General features: G+C 48.0%; 1 long non-coding RNA gene across 1 annotated transcript in view; it reads left to right on the top strand.

Annotated features, from left to right (window-relative positions):
• LOC119978958 overlaps nucleotides 1–19,499 on the top strand; it is a 487,861-nt gene extending 468,362 nt beyond the window's left edge. Inside the window, exon 3 of the long non-coding RNA XR_005463606.1 lies at nucleotides 19,442–19,499. This is a non-coding gene — a long non-coding RNA (uncharacterized LOC119978958). The remainder of the gene's footprint in view (nucleotides 1–19,441) is intronic.
• Nucleotides 19,500–20,663: the final 1,164 nt, after the last annotated feature.

Below are 20,663 nucleotides of genomic sequence, written 5' to 3'. Positions count from 1 at the left end.
TTTGGTTGTTTTTATTGCTCTTCACAGACCATTAACTCTGAATGCTTTGTCTTTGGAGTAGGTGTTGTTTCTCACTGCAGTTCTTTTAAAGAGGATATTTCTTTGTTCTGAAGAGCTTCCTAGAAAGAGCAGATGTGGGGTAAAACAGAATACCTGGTCTACCTATGAAGCTCTTCAGAAAAATGAAACAGCCTCTTTAAAAAAGCAGTGGTAAGAAACCACACCTGCCCTAAAGGACCCGCCAATCTCTGAGGAGCGGGGCTTGTCAGTGTGTTTAGGCCCCACCCCTCAAAAGGCCAGTGCAGCACCCTCCCCTCTCCAAAAAAGTTTCAAAGTGCCATTAAGTAGCACCTGATTAGCTCTGCCAGGCCCAGTGGGAGACACACCGATGTTCCTACTGGCGGCAGCACCTTGGTTTGTTTTGCAGAATTGCGGCCAACATTTATTATTTCACAATAAAGGCAATGTTCCTAACTCCCCTGTGACCATCAATGCATGCCAACCACGAGGTTTGCCATTACATTTAGTTCTCTGACTAAGCTGCTCTCAACAAAACACAATGATGCGCACATGGGTAAAGTCAAATGAATATTACGTGAAATATTTGCAAGCTAAGTTTCATTTTGAAAAACACCTTTTGTGCTCTCAAGCCCTATGTTAATGGTAATGGCGTTGCGCAGGAATGTTGTGGGTCTTTGATAATCTGCCCATACTTCTTGTATCACCAATAAAAAGGTTTCCCCACTGCTGAATCACACATGTGTTGCATACTCGCCCCAGGCACTCAGAATTTTAATTGAATGGGAATCTGGAAAAAGTGAGAGAGCACAAGTGGCACACAGTTCCGGTTCTGTCGACAAAATCCTGGTTGTGTTATTCAGATAGGTTAGTGGGTGGAGTGGAGGGATAATGGCAAAAATATGAAAATTAGACAGTAAAAATAATTCCTTATGAATAAGAGATTAGCTGCCAGACACAGAGGTAATTCATGATTGCTGCAGTAATGGAAATGCCTGAGCAGAAAGGACGTGGGATTAAAAATATCAAACAATCCAAAACTCGGCATTTCTCCTGCAAATGTTGTCTATGACAAAGAAGTCAAATATTTCTCATGTCCTCTTTACATACAAGTGAAAAGCAAAGTCTCCAAGAAACTATTTGCTTTTATGCCTATCGGCTTGTCATAATCCAGGAGACATGAAGAGGATGGCTAAACAGGTTTATTTTCACACAAAGGATAAAACCGTTATTACCGCGGCGCAAAACACACCCGTTACCATGGGAATTTGTAAACTACGAGCCCCACAGGGACATAGATTAGTGATCCCCTGTGGTCCTCATGAGGATTATCATGCCCCTGTCATCCTCCCCCACTCCCATGACGATGAGGCCTCCTTTGCTTCTGCATGGCCTTGGGTCAACCATCGGTGGAGCTGGATTGGGAGGTGCGAAATGGATAAAGGATTGTCGCTATCAGGCAGAACGTCGAAGGGCCACTGATGGCCTCTTGGCTGCTAACCTCCAGCTGAGGGTCAGTCATCTCCATTTCTGACCCCAGTCTCCGTCTTCGAGGGGAATGATTCTTGGGTTTACCATGGTTTGAGTCCCTTTTGTGGGCACAAAAGACATTGAGGGCATCATCCCACCCAGGGCCATTTCAACAGGGGAGGATTGCCTTCTCCGAAGATGGTCCATGTGTTTCCTTTCAGTCTTCTCTTTAGTCTTGACCTTGTACACTATGTCCCCACACAGGAGAATCCCACTTAATAACTTTCCACTATGGCTCCTGGAATCCAAGGAGACCCATCTCCAAAGTTTCAAAGACAGTATCTCCTGCCTTGAAGGTCCTGTGTGCTCCTTTTCTTGACTTTACATTTCCCCTTTCTCAGGAAACAATAGGCTAAGTCTGGTCCGGAGCCAACAGCCTATGAGCAGATCTCCCGGTTGGGGTCTGGGAGCTGCATTTAAGGAGCACACCTCCAAGTCCTCAGCTGGGAGGGCCTCCGCCCACTACCACAGGAACGTGTACTCTACCAGCCTCACAGGGGGATCGATGAGTGATCAACCGTGTCGTCGTGAAGGTAATCACAGTGTGTGTAAGAGTGAGAGAGAGGAAGAAACAGAGTAATCTACACCTTGCATTTTGAGCAAAGGACATTGAGATATTGCAATTCTAGTATTTACAGTGGATGGGCTGTAAGTTACCAATTAACCCCTTGTCAGGTCAGGGCTAAAAATTGGTTTCTTTTAAACAAGGGCTGGATTCTCCGATTTTGAGGCTATAGCCCCAAGCCGGCGTGGGAACGGTGGCATTTTACGAACGAAAATTCAAGTAAAACGGCTACTAATCCCCTGTTTGGCTGGGGGCCAGCAGCCGAGTAGCTTGGAGCACCTGACTCTAGCTGGTAATATGACACAGAGATTTGCCGGGTCCGTGGCGCGCATTCGCCTGGTGGCGGCATGCAGCAGCCGTGCCTTGCAAAATGGCACCGGCCGCTCGCGGATCCAGCCTGCAAAATAGTGCCCCCCTTAGGCCGGCTCGCGAGCCTGGGTCCACCACCCAATACTGCCCCCAGCCCCTGACAAAGTCCCCCCTACCCTCCACCGATGGTAGTGGTGGTGGACTGAGTCCGCAGCTGCCACGCCGAGTTCTCGACGGATGATGGCACACGCGATCGCCGCCATCGGGAACTCGGCCAGTCGGGGGCTCAGCATCGGGCTGTGGGCCTTAAGCAATGTCCTGTGGCCGTTGGTGCGGCATGCGCCATACCGGAGAGTACACCACTTTGGGGGGGGCGGAGCATCGCGAAACTGGTGCTGTCCCCGATTTGGCCGGAAACGGGATTTTGGCATCGGCGACTGGAGAATCCCGCCCAAGGTTTTTCTCCCTGGGACTGTTGAGGCAATGGAAGAAAGGATCTGTGTACAATTCTTAAAGATTTGCCAACAATGGGTATCACGGCTTCATTTACATGAAACAGAATTCCTGCCTTTTTCTGTTCATCTTGCAGTGAGCTTTTGACAGCCGAGAATTGAAATTCCTCATTTATTCTAACTGGATAAGATGTTTGTTTTTAACTACGTCATAATTTACAAGGTTTTGAGAACTGAGCTTCCTAAGGATGTGATTTTTGTTTTAGTCAGAATGAAAAACGTGCCGATAAAAATCATCATTTTCAAATATTGCAAGCAGCTAAGAAACCATTTAACCAATATAAATAATGAAGAGATTCTCAACAGAGCTGTGCAAAAAGGTTCAATGCCAATTGATGATATTCAGATTAGTAATGAGGCCTTGGAGGTGTTGGTAACTTCTGTTGTGGAGAAAAGCAAGCACATTTTTGGTTGGGCAGAAATTATTCAAATTTGGAAAGGAAGTCTAATCATAGCACTATGTCACTCAAAGAGTGAACTTGATATTAACCACTTGGTGGACCTAGTTTCATGAAGTAGCGGTATGAGATATTTAGGAGGTGATTAAAAAATAGCAAGAAAATAGCAGGATGTGGTGAATAAAGTAGTAGAAGCGAAACTGCAGAGGGCGGCATGTGGCGCAGTGGATAGCACTGGGACTGCGGCACTGAGGGCCCGGGTTCGAATCCCAGCCCTGGGTCACTGTCCAGGTGGAGTTTGCATATTCTCCCCATGTCTGTGTGGGTTTCACCCCCACATCCCAAAGATGTAGCAGGTAAGGTGGATTGGCCACCCTAAATTGCATCTTAACTGGAGAAAAAATAATTAGGTACTCTAAATTTAAAAAAAAACGCAGGATGATGCAATGTTTTGTATATATGATGCGAATTAACAGGAATCAATGTCATGTCTCTATCCTTATTTACAATAGCAATGTGCCTTCAACAATAGAATTCCATAAAATTCATACAGTGCAGAAGGAGGCCAATCGGCCCATTGAGTCTGCACAGATCCTCTGAAAGAGCACCCACCCAGGCCCACTCTCCTGCCCCACCCTCATAACCCCACCTAACCTAATCTTTGGACACGAAGGGACAATTGAGCATGGCCAATCCACCTAACCTGCACATCTGTGGACTGTGGGGAAAAACCAGAACACCACGAGAAAACTCACGCAGACACAGGACGATAGTACAAACTCCACAGTCACCCAAGGCTGGAATCAAACCCGGGTCCCAGGCACTGTGAGGCAGCAATGCTAATCCCTGTGTAACAAAACATCTAAAAGCACTTCACAGCAATGTTAGAACATAGAACATACAGTGCAGAAGGAGACCATTCGGCCCATCGAGTCTGCACTGACCCACTTAAGCCGTCACTTCCTCGCTATCCCCGTAACCCAAGTGTTGCCAAACAAAATTTGACACTGAACCAGAAAAGGAACTATTAAGGCAGAAGCTTCGGCCAAAGGTTTGAAGAAGTACCTGAAAGGGGGATAGGGAGGCAGAGAGTTTTAGGAAGAGAATTCCAGGGTTTAGCACCCTGAGACGTAGCTGCCATTGGTGGAGTAGTAATGCTCGGGAGATCAGAAGTGGAGGGTGTAGGGCTGCAGGAGGTTGCAGAGGTAGGTATCGGTTAAAACTAAAATTTGTACAAAACAGAAGCTCGTACAGAGGATTGAGTTTAGTCTCCCATGATCTTAAACAACTAATTTCATGTGAAGAAGCTTCTATAGGTTCATTCTAAAAGAAGAGACTGGTTGGAGTTGATTGTGGAGATTTGAGTGAAAAATGCTTGATTTGTACAGTATGCAACTGTCACACATGTTACTGACGGCCATTATAGAACTAATCCCAACCCTATTACGGGCAGCACGGTTGTACAGTGACGACCCGTTTTCAATTCTGACCTTGGATGTCTGCGTGGTTTCTTCCAGGTGCTTCAATTTCCTCCCACAAAGATATGCAGGTTAGGTGTGGTTAGCCATGCCAAATTGCCCCTAAGTGTCCAAAGGTTCGGTGGAGTTAACGGGCATTGGGTGTGGTAGTGGGCCTAGGTAGGGTGCTCTTTCAGAGGGTTGGTGCAGATGTGATGGGCTGAATGGCCTCCCACGGCACTGTAGGGATTCTATGATTACACATGATATTGCATTTAATGACATGCCTCAATGGATAAATGTTGCTATGCTCTATCTGTGTGCTGAATGCTGTCTGCACAAAGCAAGGAGAATTCAGTCATCCACAACGTGCAACTGCAGGTTACCAAGCACATTAACCCTGACCAAAAGTGGCTGCCAACATGCAAACACTGCAAGGGGGTGGGATGTAGCGGTGCTAAGAGGTTGTTTCAAAACAAACATTAGTGGTGTTTAAACAGATGTGACTGGAACTGAAACACCAGATTGTGGAATCACTTAATACTGGGCATGAAACATGGGAAGTGGTCTGGGTTATGTCGGGGAGTCCAACAACAGATGTTCACTATCATATTCTTCATTAGACATATCATGGAACAATGGTTGCACTTCATTCTGTCATTGGGACACAGCAACAGCAATAGAGATCTCAGCCATGCAGGTCGTATTGCTCTTTTAAGAGCAACACAGACACAAATGTGTCAGGTAGCCAAATTGCCTCCTCGCATTCTAAAATTCTAACATTTTTACATTGATGTATGATCCCACTTTCACAATCTTCTTAGAACAGTACAGCACAGAACAGGCCCTTCGGCCCTCGATGTTGTACCGAGCAATGATCACCCTACTTAAACCCACGTAACCCGTATACCCGTAACCCAACAATCCCCCCATTAACCTTACACTACGGGCAATTTAGCATGGCCAATCCACCTAACCCGCACATCTTTGGACTGTGGGAGGAAACCGGAGCACCCGAAGGAAACCCACGCACACACGGGGAGGACGTGCAGACTCCACACAGACAGTGACCCAGCCGGGAATCGAACCTGGGACCCTGGAGCTGTGAAGCATTGATGCTAACCACCATGCTACCGTGACCTGGTGAAACAATAATGTGGGCTCTCGGATTTGTTTATTGTCACGTGTACCGAGGTACACTCAAAAGTATTTTTCTGCGTGCAGCTCAAACAGATCATTATTTGAAGATCTTTATTTGAAGATAAGACTACATACAGATTGTGTTCACTGAGAGTCAGTGAGGCACATATCTGGGATTGAATTCTCCGTCAATGGATTCTCCGTTCTGTTGGCAGCATACCCCCACCTGTGGGTTTCCTGACGGTGTGGGATGGCCACATTGGGAAATCCCATTAACTGATGGCGGGAACGGAGCCGGCGATGACACGCCGCCAAGGAATTTGCGGCTGGGAGGTGGAGAATTAACCCCCATTGATCTCAACCACAGCTGTTTCAGACTGCCCAGAAGTCATGGGACTAATGCCTCACATTCTGGATTTGTTATGATTGACAGTTTAAAGTACACTCTTTTAACGGTGCAAGCAAATCATTTCATGGCATTCACTGCTGGTATGGAGGTTTTAGGATCGTGCAGTCTCTTCACGAAAGCTTTTCATATAATATCCCGGAGGTTAATTTGAATCCTTCTGGACCATTTGCTTCTTATGTTTATCTTAATCCTTTACATGCTTGATAAGTGTTAGCTTATCCAAGCTAATAAAATTGAGACAGTTCCCTTCATTGAGCTATTTTAAAATTAAAATGCCATTGTTTAACTTTTTACTGGGCGAGATCTTCCGGGTATGCAAGCTGGGAAATTCCATTGACCAGAAGATCCAGCCATCGCTGAGAAACACACCATGGGAGGCCAGAGAATCTCGCCCGTTGTGTCTTTTTATTATTTTAGTCATAGTTCAGGAAACAGGAGTGGGATTCTCCGATCCTGGGGCTAAGTATTGATGCTCCTAGCGTCATCTGGCCCCTAGGATCAGTGATCCTACGCCACACAGGGGGCCAGCATGGCACTGGAGAGCTTCAGCACTGGCGGCGCGGGCCTGCGAATGCGCGCCATGGCTGGCGCGAGTTCATGCATGCGCGTGGGTTGCTGTCTCAGCGCTGGCCCCGATGCAACATGGCGGATACCTACAGGGGCCCGACAGCCAGCCAAAACGCCGATGTCCCGCCGGGTAGGACCACTCGAGAACGACGCTGGCAGGATGCTATTGAACTCGGTGGGCACTTGGCCCATCGCGCGGGGAGAATCGTCGGGGGGGGGGAGGGGCTGCGTGACAGCATCCGGACCAGCGTTGCGTGATTCGTGCCCCCCCCCCCCCCCCCCCGGGAGATTCTCCGGCCCGGTGCATGGTCGGAGAATCCCACCCCAGATGTCAGCTTTCTGTCAATTATACAGTAATATTGTGCCACAAAAATATTCTGAATTGCCTCCTAAAGCAACTGCTGCATACAGGACTGACCTACTGACAACCTCCAACAACTACTCTGGAGAAAAGTAACTCGGCCAACAATGGACAATGAAGCGGCAGTCCTTATTAATTATGCCTGCAAATTGGAACAAATTCAGGCTATAATAAAACAGGTGGTTCTTTTATATTTGCTAAATCAATAACATTGACCACATAATCCTCGGAAAAAATGATGGTCCTTGCACTTCAAATTTTGTATAAATGTTGATCTCAGAGGTTCTTTGCAAAGGTAGTAAAACTATCAACACTCATTCTCCTGGCTTTTCGGCCCTCCTCTCCCACTTCCCCCACGATGGAATTTCTGGTAGCGGAGGCAGCTCGCCATTAGACACCAACAGATCTTCCGCTTTTGCCAATATTAATGTCTGTGATAACCACAAAAACATCTTCAGTCGGTGATTTTAACTAAACTTAGGTTCGAACGTGCTGATACTCACATATTTTTATTCCATTCTCGTTGCCAAAAAGATATGGGGCGTGATTCTCCGCACCCGGGAGAAATCGTGAGGCTTGCGTCAAAAATGGGTGGGTTTGACGCCAGCCTCCGCCCCCCCGACCGGGAACCGATTCTGGTCCCCGGTCGGGGCTAGCATCCCACGGCCGTGAACTCCGGCATCGCGGGCTTAACGAATTTCATTAAGCCCGCTAGCCAGAGTTTGCAACGGCTGACGCGTCACATGACGTCAGCCGCGCATGCGCGGATTGGAAGACTCCAACCCACGCATGCGCGGATGTCATCATCATGCATTTGCGTGAAACCCGCACATGCCCGGGCTGGTATGCCCCTCAGCCGCCCCGCGAATGGATACAGCGGGGCGGCGGAAGGATAAAGAGTGCGCGGGGTAAGTACCCGCTGCCCGCGATCGGTGGGCACCGATCGCGGGCCCATGGCACCCTTGGCACAGCCGTGGTACTGCCGTGCCAACCGGTGCCATGGTTCACCAGATCGGGACTTTACGGCCGTTTTTACGAACGGTCAGACCAGGTGTGTTTGACGTTCATAAAAACGGTCGTAAAGGGCTTGGAATTCGGCCCATCGGCCAGCTGAGAATCGCTGCTCACCGTAAAAAAACGGCGGGTAGCGATTCGTGTCGGGAGGCGGGCATGGGGGGGAGAATAGCGGGAGGGCGTCAGACCAGCGTGGCCGTAAAAATTTACGACGCCCGCTATTCTCCGCACCGTCGTGAGTGCGGAGAATTGCGCCCATGGAAACTTGACCACAAAAAGTAGTCGAAATGTGTTGTGTAAGATAATTTTCTTTAATATATAAAAGCAACAACGTTCATAATACAGCATGAGGCAGCATGTGGTGCAGTGGTTAACACTGGGACTGCGCCGCTGAGGACCTGGATACGAATCCCGGCCCTGGGTCACTGTCCGTGTGGAGTTTGCACATTCTCCCCATGTCTGCGTGTGTTTCACCCCCACAACCCAAAGACGTGCGGGTTAGGTGGGTTGGCCATGCTAAATTACCCCTTAATTGGAAAAGAAAAATAACTGGCCACTCCAAATTTATAAAAAAATAAATAATAACTAATAAAGCATGGACTCAAAACTGGAAGCACCTAGTTAAACAACAAAATAAGAGTAACGGAAAAGAATTAGAGCCATTAGCACTTAAACACAAATATACACACAGGTAACAATAACAACAACCCAATGATGTCTCAGTACTTACTAAATATACCAGCAATTGATTTAAATAAAAAGATGTATAATCAGAACACTATAACAATGGCCATCTGTGTTGCTTGCCAGCTGTGCCACCGGGGAACCCCTGGTGGGGGCGGGGGGGGTACCTTTGGTGGGGCTGGGGTTGGTACAGCAGGAGTGGAGGCGGACTGCTGAGAATCACGCCCCTTCAGGCAGATCCCCCAGCAATGTCCAGTGCCCTCTGCTCGAACACTGTCAGGGGGTGCATAATGGGTGAACCCCCTCCAGTTCTGTTGCGCTCCCGGCTGTTGTGAGCAGTCTTGTCCTGTTGCGGGGGCACAGATAGATCATCACAATTCGGCAGGTATCATCAGGGCGTTCAGATATTGGCACAGGTTGGGGGGAAAGTTGCAGCTACACCATGGCATCTCTCCAGGGGGTCGCAGCGCTCACGTAGGTCTGTGACAACTTTGTTAACCACCCTCCACTCACTCTCATCCCCCCTCCCCCCTCCCCCCCGTGCCCGGGGGGGGGGGGGGGGGGGGGGGGGAGGTGGGTGATCAGGGACATGGGGGTGGGGGATGGTTGTGACCCGGGGGCACCCTCGTGGCACTTTCCCTGGCAGCCCTGGTGAGGTCGTGGAGCTTCTTGCGGCACTGCTCCCCAGACAGAGGGGTCTGCTCCACAGCACTGACTGCCGTGCCCACCTCAGGCCAGGCCCGTCGCACAACACTGGAAGGGTGGCGATGCCCTCATCTTGGGAAGATGATACCCCTGTGTTGCTCCACCTCATCGAGGAAGGTCTCTAGGTCCGTATCACGGAACCTCGGGGCGGCCCTCTGTGTCTCCGACATTTTCCCCCTCCTTTCTGTGCGTGGAACGCGCCCTTTTATGACGCGGAGCGGCGTTATTTGGACATTGCACGCTTCCGACGTCACCCCCCCCCCCCCCCCCGTGTTTTGCGCGGCCCCGATGCTACCCCATTTCCGGGCCCAGAATAGGTCGCGATCGGGGCCGTTTCGCGCCGTCGTTGAACTCGACCGAGTTCACGACGTCTTACCCGATGCGGCGCGGCATCGGAGAATCGCGCCCAAGGTCAATGGGGAATACTGTCCCACAAGGACCTCAAAGTCACAGCCAATAGGTTACTGTCCCATTCTGATTCAATGTGAAATGAATCAGATAATCCTGTGCAAAGTTGAAGTGAGTGACAGTTTTCGGAAATCTCCAATGTGTTCATAATAACCTACATTGTGATAAACATACACTGATCCCAAAGTAATTTTCCTGAGGATACTCAACACTCTCGATTTAATCTAATTTGATAAGAAGAATCATTTGAAAGAATAAACCATTCGGACAGTGGTGTACAACTTGCAGCCCATCTGGGACCTGAGTACGGCGCACAAGACCGGTTTACTCACCGGTATGACTGAAGTGATCTGCATGTAAAGCGAGGACGAATGAAATGAGGTGCATGCTGAATGCACACAACATTGACTGTGAGCACCGTGTACTCCCTCTGCACTCAAAATGTAAACATTCACTTTGTTTTTACCAAATGTTTGAAGTTGATGGCAGTTGTAAGATTATATAAATGAACATTTTCTATAACTCATAAAATATGTGGTGTTCAATAAACGTATCTAATCTTATTCATGGGGTCATGGTTAGTGAACAAACCTGATTTCAATCTTGCGGCCCATTGAGATGACGAAGGGTCACTAATGCGGTCCACTAACTCGCCTAGGTTGCCCATCACCGTGATAGATTATTTCATGGATGCCTCTGTTGACCGAGACCCTGCTCGATCGGCGTAGACAGACACAATAAAGAATCTGAATTTAGTACAATTCTACTTTATTCAGAAGAGCTAGCTTAATCACGATTTCTGAGAATACAGTACAGTGACGACGAGACTCACTACTGAGATATAAGTATTACCCGCACTAGTGAGGGCGCTGGCCAGGCTGTTATCACCTGATGTGGATGTCCTCTTCTCTGAGCCAACAGATCAGGGTCACTTTTCTGTGATAGTTGCTCACAGGTTCCAATGTCTCTTCTTTTATCCAGGTTCTGGTAGTGCTGAGATATGATATTACAACACTAGCTCTCACTGTTCCTTCATTTTCCACCTGTGCAACGCCCTGCAAAATATGCAAAATGGACCAAACAATCCAACCTCAGGCAGGAGCCACCTAGTGTGTGACCGTTCACTCCATGGCCACCATCTGACGTGATGCACACACAAATACACCTGGCCCGAGTTCTATTGTCTCATCAAGACTTGAACTCATGAATAGAAATAAACAGGGTACTCCTGTAGTCTGGCAGACAGCCAATATCAATTCCAGCCAGGGCCTTGTTTTGATAGTTCCTGTATTCGGCCTACATGTCTTTTTCCCTCTGTCAGCCTGATCCCAGTATCACAACTCACGCCGTGATCTTTCGCATGGTGGACTATCAGATTCAGCTATACACCTGGGAAAATGGCATAGAATAGAGGGAAAAGGCCCCAAGGGTAGGCCCTCCATTTCAGGTTCCCGGGTGGATGTGGGGCAAGGCCATAAAAATCACTGGAGTGGCCCTTCTTACAATTTACCCAGGTGCGCCTCTGTGACTGGCCTGACTGCCCTCATCACAATTAAATGTTGGCTACATAAGGGCTCTCCCTCTCCTGCTGCAATTTTGAGGCCTTTTTAAAAATGTATTCATGAGATGCAGAAATTGTTGGCGAAACCAGCATTTATTCCCATCCCTGATTGCCCTTGAACTGAGTGGGGGAGGTGGGCGGAATTACAGAGTCAACACATTGTTGTAGGTCTGGAGTTACACATAGGCCAGACCAGTTAAGGACGGAAGATTTCATTCCCTAAAGGACACTTGTGAACCAGATTGATTTTGTGACAATTGACAATGGTTTCATGATCACCATTAGACTTTTAAAGAATTCAACTTTTACTATCTGCCATGGTGGGATTTGAACCCAGATCCCCAGAGCATTACCAGGGTTTCTGGATTGCTAGTCTCATGACTACGCCACTGCCTCCCAACAAGGAGGTCAGGGTGGTGATGGTTGGGAAGAGCTGCAAGTTAGCTTACCCGAGGCTCAATGGGAAAAGTGAGGTGAGGGGTTTCATAGAATTTACAGTGCTGAAGGAGGCCATTCGGCCCATCAGGTTGTTACAATTTCATCACTGGCCTCTATCCTAAGCTGTGCATGCCCCCCATCTCCAAAGATGCTCCCTCTCCCTGGCCTTTCCAAACTCCCATCCCCTCATCATCACCCTCTACCCACCCAGAGGTTCATCTCCTGACCCGGCTACAAATTACCCATGCTTACCTTTGTCCTGGCTACTGGCACTTAGGTGTGTTTAATCAGTTAGTTTGCTCCAAAAATGGTAGATAATGTTATGCTGGGTGGCAATCAGATAACAGCAGGAATTTTCCTTTCCTGCTCGCAGAGCACCCCCGTCCGTGGATTTCCCGATGGCGTGGGTTGGTTTCAAAGGGAAACCTCACTGACAAGTGGGAATCCCAACGCTAGCGAACGGCGGGCTGCTGAGAAACATGTGGCTGGGGGATTGGAGAATCCCGCCCAATATTTGCAAAACTGTCAATATTAAGATGAAGACAGGAAAGTTTATAACGGCTGAAATGGAACTGTTATTCCTTTATTATACTTTAAAAATAAGACATTTGATACAATGTTGGAGGCTTCCTTTCCAGAGAAGTATTACTTCTCTCTGTGCATTGATCCATCTAACAACCTGCAAATGGACAAAACTTACTTGGTTGATCTGAATAATTGCTATTCAGGAGAAGTACTGGAGCATGTCCAGCGCCTGTGAAACTAGTGCCTGTGGAGTCTGCATGAGCACTTATAGATGTTTCCTTGCTTCAGTAAGAATTGTACAGGTCAATAGGTTGTAGCAGGGTCAGACCTCTACTAGGACAAGCACAATCACTACCTGGGGAGAGGGAAGTGCAGATCATTAAAAGATGTTCTGCTTAAAATAAAAACGCATGCCAGTCTTAATTTAAAGTGATAATTTTGGCGTTTCTGTTGATAAAGCTTGTGGTGAACGTATTATAGCAACCATTCACCACTGTACTACATTGTATCACGCTGTTGCCCATGTAGGCTCCACCTATGGATCATTGTACTGCACTACACTGATTGCATCATGTTGGTGCCCTTGTGCGCTCTGCCCCTGGCTCCGCCCCCTTGAGGGGAGGTATAAAGAGCAGCTGCCCTGTAGGTGGCTCTCATAGCAGAGCAGTCGCAGACAGGCTCTGTTCTAGTTGATTAAAGCCTCTGTTCACTTCTATTCTCTGTCTCGAGTGAAGTGATGGTCACATCAAAGCTTTCAACATCCTGCTGCACATGTGGTCAGATTCTGGAGTCATTCACATGAGAACCATATAACTTAAAACATGTGCAACAGATGAAGGGACCCTCTCTAATGATCCTACATATCCTAATCCTGTGTGTATAATGATTCTTGGCAGACACAAGCAGACCCATGAAGTCTGCTCTACCTAAATATTAAACATGCCTGGCTGGAGGTCCAGCCAATTCTGACCCATTATTTGAGCATTCAAAACCAATGACATAGCGTAACAGTACAAATGGAACTTAAGGGATTTCCCTGCCTGCAAGGGAACAAACAATAGAGACAGAGCTGCACGATTGAGGCACTGACACTACAAGGTCCCTGATGAGAGTTTAATCACGTTGAATTGTTGGGGAAGGGAATACAGTTATTTGGCTATAGTGTATCTCACTCACACAAATGACCAGATGAAAATCCTTGGAGTTTTAAAATGACCTTTATTTCAACCTGTAGCATGGGAGCTAGTCATCTACCATGTGGTCTGCCAGCTTTCCGAGCAAAGGGGTAAAGTGGTAATTATATCTTTAGCTTATCTTACAAGTAAGTTGCATATACCAATGAAAGGTGCTCATTTGCTCTAAAGGTAATCAATATCCAATCACAATTAGTAGTTCTGATGTCTTTATTTAAATCATGTGAGTATACTTGACAATTTTTCTACGCTTATCTAATTACAATATCCAATAGTTAACAAGGCACATACACATAGCTATACTATCAGCAAATGGACATCTGTGGCCCTTAATGTCTGGAAGGCAGTGATTTACGGATATATAGCCCCCTTGCGACATCAGTGTTCCTCTTTATCCATTGTTTTAACAGTTGTAACTTGCAGTCCCAACAACTTCCCAGGAACGTTACTGCACTCAATGGGCGGGATTCTCCGGCTGCGTCCGCCCGGTAGCTGGAGAATTCCGTCCAAGGTCAATGGACTTCTCCATTTCGCGCCCCACACCCGTGGCGTTCATGCGGCGAGCGGGGCTGAAGAAAGGGAGGGATTCCCCCCTACCCGGCGAAGCAGGTATCGAAGAGTGGCGTGAACCACTCCGTCGTCGAGCCGCCCGGAAGGTTCGGAATCCTTCGTACCTTCAGGGGCTAGGCCGGCGCTGGTGGGGTTGGTGCCGCGCCAACTGGCACAGAAGGGGCTTAGCGCCATGCCAACCAGCACTGGTTGGCACGAGTTGGCACATGCGCGGGAGCGCCAGCGTGTGCTGCCGTCATCCCGGCGCATGCGCAGGGGAGTTCGTCTCCGCACCGGCCATCGCAGAGGTTTGCAGCAGCCGGTGGGAAGGGAAAGAATGCCTCCACGGCATAGGCCCACCCATGATCGGGGGCCCCAATCGCGGGCCAGGCCACTGTGGGGGCACCCCCCGTGGCGAGATCCTCCCGCGCCTCCCCGAGGACCCTGTAGTCCACCCACAGAGCCAACTCCCACCGGTAAGTACCAGGTCTAATTTACGCCGGCAGGACCAGCCTAAAATGGGCGGCCACTAGGGCTGGAAAATCGCCGGGGGGGGGGGCTGCCAGCAGCTGCCGACCAGCGCGGCGTGATTCCCGCTCCCGCCAAAACCCCGGCGCCGGAGAATTCTGCAGCCAGCGGGGGCGGGATTCACGCCGCCCCCCCGGTGATTCCCCAGCCGGCGGGGCGGGTCGGAGAATCCCGCACAGTAACTCAAATAAAAATCTGGGGTGGGATTCCCCGACCCCCCCCCCCCACCCCCCCCCCCCCCCTGTGGGGGTGCCCCCACCATGGCCTGGCCCTTGATCAGGGCCCACCGATCTGCAGGTACGCCTGTGCCATGGGGGCACTCCTTCCTTCTGCGCCTGCCATGTCGGAGCACTACAGGGGCCAGCGTGGAGAAGATACCCCCCAGCGCATGCGCTAAAATACACCGGCCGGTCTGCGCAGGCGCGGAACCATGCCGACGGTTCTACGCATGCGCTAACTCGTGCCGGCGCTTTGCTGCTGTTCGGCACAGCGCCAACCCCTTCACCGCCAGCCTAGCCCCCGGGGGTGCGGAGGATTCCGCAATTTCTGGTCGGCCCAACGCCGGAGTGGTTCACGTCGCTTTTTACGCCGGCGGCGGGTCATCGCGGGGATTCAGAAGAATCCCGCCCCTGATGTCACTGAAGGTTGCAACTCTCCATCTCAAATCTCCAGCATTTCTAGGAAGGATTCCCAAATACGAATCTTCCCACTTGGTACCTGCAAAATGCTAGATAATTTGATATTTTGTCAGGGAATATCAAGCAGATAATGAAGGCAAGAGAGTAGTGTGTATAGCAGCAGTGAATACCAGGCGTTTCAATTGATAGCATATACCAGCAGAATGAATGGGTTTGGAGGGGGTGGGGGGGGGGGGGGGCAGTGGGTTGCAGTGACATAGGGGCTAATAGGAAACTCCAGCCAAACAGGGTGGGATCAGATATACGTGTCTAGCCCAATTGACTCATCTCAATGCACGTGACAGGATCAGCGGGTGACTGTGGATCATCCTTCCTGCACGTTATTTGCAGCAAAGTGGATGTAACGTTAGGATATCCTGGTGGTTACTTCCTTAAGTGACAAACAACCTATCCAGTATACACCTGATTCTGGTAACCTTCACAACATGGGTGCCTCACTCTCTCAACCAATAGTCAATTTAGTGACCTTTTCACATGTCTTTATGCAGGAGGGAGTCCATGCTGAAAGAGACTAGGCTCCCGACAGTTCCATGAGTTTCAGTTCAATGGCAACATTTCACCCCAGCACAGGGCATGATTTAGAGGGAAGCAGAATACTGCAGATACTGGGTATTTGGAATAACGTGGGCGATATAGCAGCACAGTGGTTAGCACTGTTGCTTTACATTACCAGGGGCCCGGGTTCGATTCCCGCTTGGGTCACTGTCTGTGCGGAGTCTGCACATTCTCCCCGTGTCTGCTTGGGTTTCCTCCCACAAGTCCTGAAAGACGTACTTGATAGGTGAATTGGGCATTTTGAATTCTTCCTCTGTGTACCTGAACAGGCGCCGGAGTGTGGCGACCAGGGGATTTTCACAGTAACTTCATTGCTAATGCAAGCCTACCTGTGACACTAAATAAAGATCATTATTAACGTTGAAAAATTGTGGAAATATTCAGCTGATCTAGCAGCATCCGCGGAGAGATAAGCAAAGTTAATGGGTGGAATTCTATAGCTCCTCCCCGCTGTGAGATCTTCCAGTCCTGCTGAGGCCGACCGCCATTGCCGTTTCCCCGACATCGCCACGGACGAAGAATGTCGATCGGCATCAACTTCGGTGGAACTGGAAGACCAGTCCGACAGTCGATGGTGAGCTGCACCACTGGAAAACCCACCCACGTTTGGAGAATTCCGCCAAACGTTTCAGTCGATGATCTCTCAGCAAAACAGGAAAATGCTGAAGAAGTAGCAGATTTTAGTCAAGTACAGAGTCAATGGAAAGTTAGGTGGGGGAGGGGAGGACAAGAACAAGAGTGAAGATCTGTGATAAGAGTTGAAGACAGAACATGGTAAATGATAAAAGGGGACGATGGTGCACGGCAAACAGAGACAGTATTGGGACAAGTAAAGAAACGGAGGAGAAGCAATAGGGATTGCAGTACCATCACCAATACCCCCTGTCTGAAAAAACAGAGGCAGTGCTTTCATCTGTAATTGTTGAACTTGATGTCAATGTGTGAGTAAAATGCCTCATCGAAAAATGAGTTGATATCCCTTGAGTAAATATTGAGCTGGAACAGTGTCAGGGGCCGAGAGCAGAGAGGTCAGTGTGGGAATGGAGCAGAGAATTAAGATGAGTGACTGGAAACTTGGGGTCATGCTTGGTGACATTGCTCAAAGTGGTCACAAAATCTGTATTTTAACTCCCCAGCATAGAAGAGACTGCATCATGAGCAGCAAATACAGGATACTAAATTGAAAGCAGTACAAGTAAATCACTGTTTCACCTTGGAGGAGTGTTTGAGGCTCTGGATCGTGGGAAGGAGGAGATAAAAAGGACAGGTATTACATCTCCTCCGTTTGCATGGGAGACCTGTAAGAAAGACATGGGAGTTCGATGTGTGTTACAACATCCTAGTCGAGGGCACGGTCAATTCCAGTCCTCCTTAAAGGCCGAGAAGTATCTGCTCTGCCTTTTGGCTCAGATCTGGTATGTCTCTCTTGGGGGGACCATGAATTGGATTCAATTTGAATTTGAATTGGTTTTTTGAGCAGGCAAGAATCTGGATTAGAGGTTCGTCCTTGACCACACTGAGCCCTGGCTTTGTAACTCAGAAAAAGTAATTTAAAAAAAATTCCAGTCCCCCTTGACCCAAAGTCGCAACACAATTGAATTAACAAATAATTCTTAGAACAATACTTAGAAATTCTGAGAAAAATACCATAGTCGTTTGGCTGCCCAATAATTAGTCACCAGGTTTGTAAATTTAAACACATTAATTTTTATTCGTAACAACTATAATGAAAAATGCAGCAAATACAACTGGTTAACTGTTACCTAATTCATATTCCCCATTTTACCTTGCTCCCTGCCCCTCTCTACAAACACACATATGCACACAAGACAAACAAACACAGAGGGGAAGAGAGGGGTGGAAAATAAAAAGGAAAAGGATAAAGAATCTTTGTTTTAGCTGGTAGATTTTAAGTCCACTTTCCTTTCAGGTCAAGGACTCTGTTTTCAGTCCATAACGCGTTCACTGTAGATTCGTTCATTCAGGTTCTCTGTGCAGCTTCCCTGGAGAAATAGAAAGAACAAGAGAGAGAGGGAGCAGCCCCGTGTCCCTCAGAAACTAAGATTCAAACTCTGTATGTTCTTTAGGTCTCTGGAAATCATCGCACTCAGGAAGGATCCAATCACCACCTGTTACCGAGCAGAATATGGCCTTTTGGCCAATTCATTGCCACCAACCAACCAATCGAACTGAGTCCCACCCCATCTCTTGTGTGCCACAAAGTCTGAGTCCTGTTGTCTAAAGCTAGCAGAGAGTTGTAACTTTTAAATTTATCATTCTCTCTGCTGCTTGACTTAAAGATACATGTCCATTAAGCATTCACGGAACAAAAATGATAACAGAAAAAATAAAATAAAGGGGAAATAAAGGAATCAACAGGAAAGGACCTTAAACGTGATTGAGGAGTGGACCAAGGTATCACAAACGGAACATTTTTTTTCAAATGCTGCAAGGGGAGAAAGTGGGCTGGACTCTCCGGTCACCAAAATCGTGTTCGGCGATCGGCCGGAGAATCACAGCTCCCGACCAAATCAGAGGTGGCATTACCTGAGGCCCGCCCCCCCCACAAATGCCCCAATGGTCCACCCCTGACTGGCCGAGTTCCAGACGGCGTCGGTCGCTTGTGATCTCATCCGTCGGGAACTCGGCGTGGCGGCTGCGGACTCAATCCAGCGCCGCCAGTTGGAGCAGGGACGATCTAAGAACAGGAGGGGACTTTATTAGGAGCTGGGGGCACTGTGGGGGGGCCAGGGCGCATGAGCCGGCCAAAGTGGGGGCCGGGTCTCCTAGCAGGCTCCGCCATGTAACACGGTGCGGCCGCTGCCAGCCGTCGCCGTGCGCATGCGTGGCCACAGACCTGCCAATTCTCCGGGCCATATCGGCAGCTGGAGCCGGGTGCTCTATATGCCGGCATGCTAGTCCCCAGCAAAACGGTGAATCAGTGGCCATTTTAAGCCGTTTGTTCTGACATAAACCGCCACCGCTCCCACGCTGGTGTGGGGACATAGCCCCAGAATCGGAGAAGCCAGCCCAGTGTGTTTGGTGTGGAATGTTTCTGCCTGTTGAATATTAATTTTTTTCCAGCAGATTTCCATTTGTTTTTGTATTAGTTTTCGAATTGAGAGACCTTACACCAGCTAGATGAAATGATCAACAGCGTCAGTATTCAATTCCTACTGAAGAATCCAGAACACATTTCTCAATATCAATCAGATTTTACATTTCAATTGTATTAATGTACTTTGCTAATCTTAGCTGTGGTATCTTTGAGAAACAGGAGAAAATGGCCATTCAGGGTCTATTTCTGTGTTGCACAGGTGCCTCCTTGTGTACGGAGCAAGACGCTGCACCAACTCACGACTGCACCACCCGAGCCTCGGAAACAAACAGAACAATGTGCCTCCAGAGAACATGTGAATGGTTTCTTTTTGTGAAGCATAGGCTGAACAGCTTTTCCAACTGTGATTTATTTTTCTGCTCAATGTGTTGTTCATTTTCTAATTTAAAGATGCAATATTCAAGTATTGTTTGCCTGAAAGATTGAATGAATTGTTTTGAAACATTCCTTTCAAAATAGTTGCATGTCTGTGTCAGCTGGATATTTTCAGTTCGTTTGGAAGTCTGATTGTAATACATGTTTAAAAATACACAAATCGCTCAGTTTGGTGGACAGCCATGAGACTGAAGTTCAATAGCCGAATGTTTAGTTACAGTAAATTGTTTTGGCCATTAATATAAGGCACCTGACAAGGTATTGCACAGCCAAATGATCCAAGATATTTTTGGAATTATGATATATTATTAATAATGTTACTTTGGCATTGTTAAGGCTCTGGCTTGGGGAAGAAGGATTGATTTACAGAGATTGGTGGAAAATAAACTATGTGTCATTCTCTACTAAATTGGATCTTTCTCTGCATATCTTAGTGACTCAAAGGGATGATTTAATGTTAAGATTTACTTTCTGACATTTTAATAGGGATTAAGTATTAGCTACACGGACAGATTGGAGAAGCTAAGGTTGTTTTCCCTTACAGCAGAGAGGTCAAAGAGATTTGATAGAGGATGCTTATTAAAATTCTGAGGGGTTTAGATACAGTAAATAAAACTGTTTCCAAATGGCTGATGGATTGATAACCAAAGCTGATTCGCAAAAGAACCAAAGGCGATATGAGGACACGTTTTACACATAATTATGTTAGGAACTGGGATGTATTGACTGATAGGGTGGTAGATACAATAATAGGGTGCTGGATCCAATAATAGCCGTCAAAAGGCTAACTCCAGTTTATCTAACCTATATCTGGCCTGGCAAGCCAATGCAAACATCCCATGGAGCCAGTGTTCGAACTATGGCCAGGTTTAGTGAAGGATTCTGCAGGGAGTTGCTTCTCCCTTGAATCAATCAGCAGCAGGAGGGAGACAGTTTCTGACTGGAAGAGGAGCAAGGAGTACAAAGGCCAATGGCTTCTTCTCTGTTTTAGCAGTGTGCTTTCTCTGCCATTGGCTGCACCACTCATTCTCCTATGCAGGTGCATA

The sequence above is a fragment of the Scyliorhinus canicula genome, chromosome 15 (assembly GCF_902713615.1).
Source record: "Scyliorhinus canicula chromosome 15, sScyCan1.1, whole genome shotgun sequence".
NCBI classification, from domain to species: domain Eukaryota; kingdom Metazoa; phylum Chordata; class Chondrichthyes; order Carcharhiniformes; family Scyliorhinidae; genus Scyliorhinus; species Scyliorhinus canicula.
Note: the sequence above shows the minus strand (reverse complement) of the source record. Positions and strands in the feature narration are given on the sequence as shown.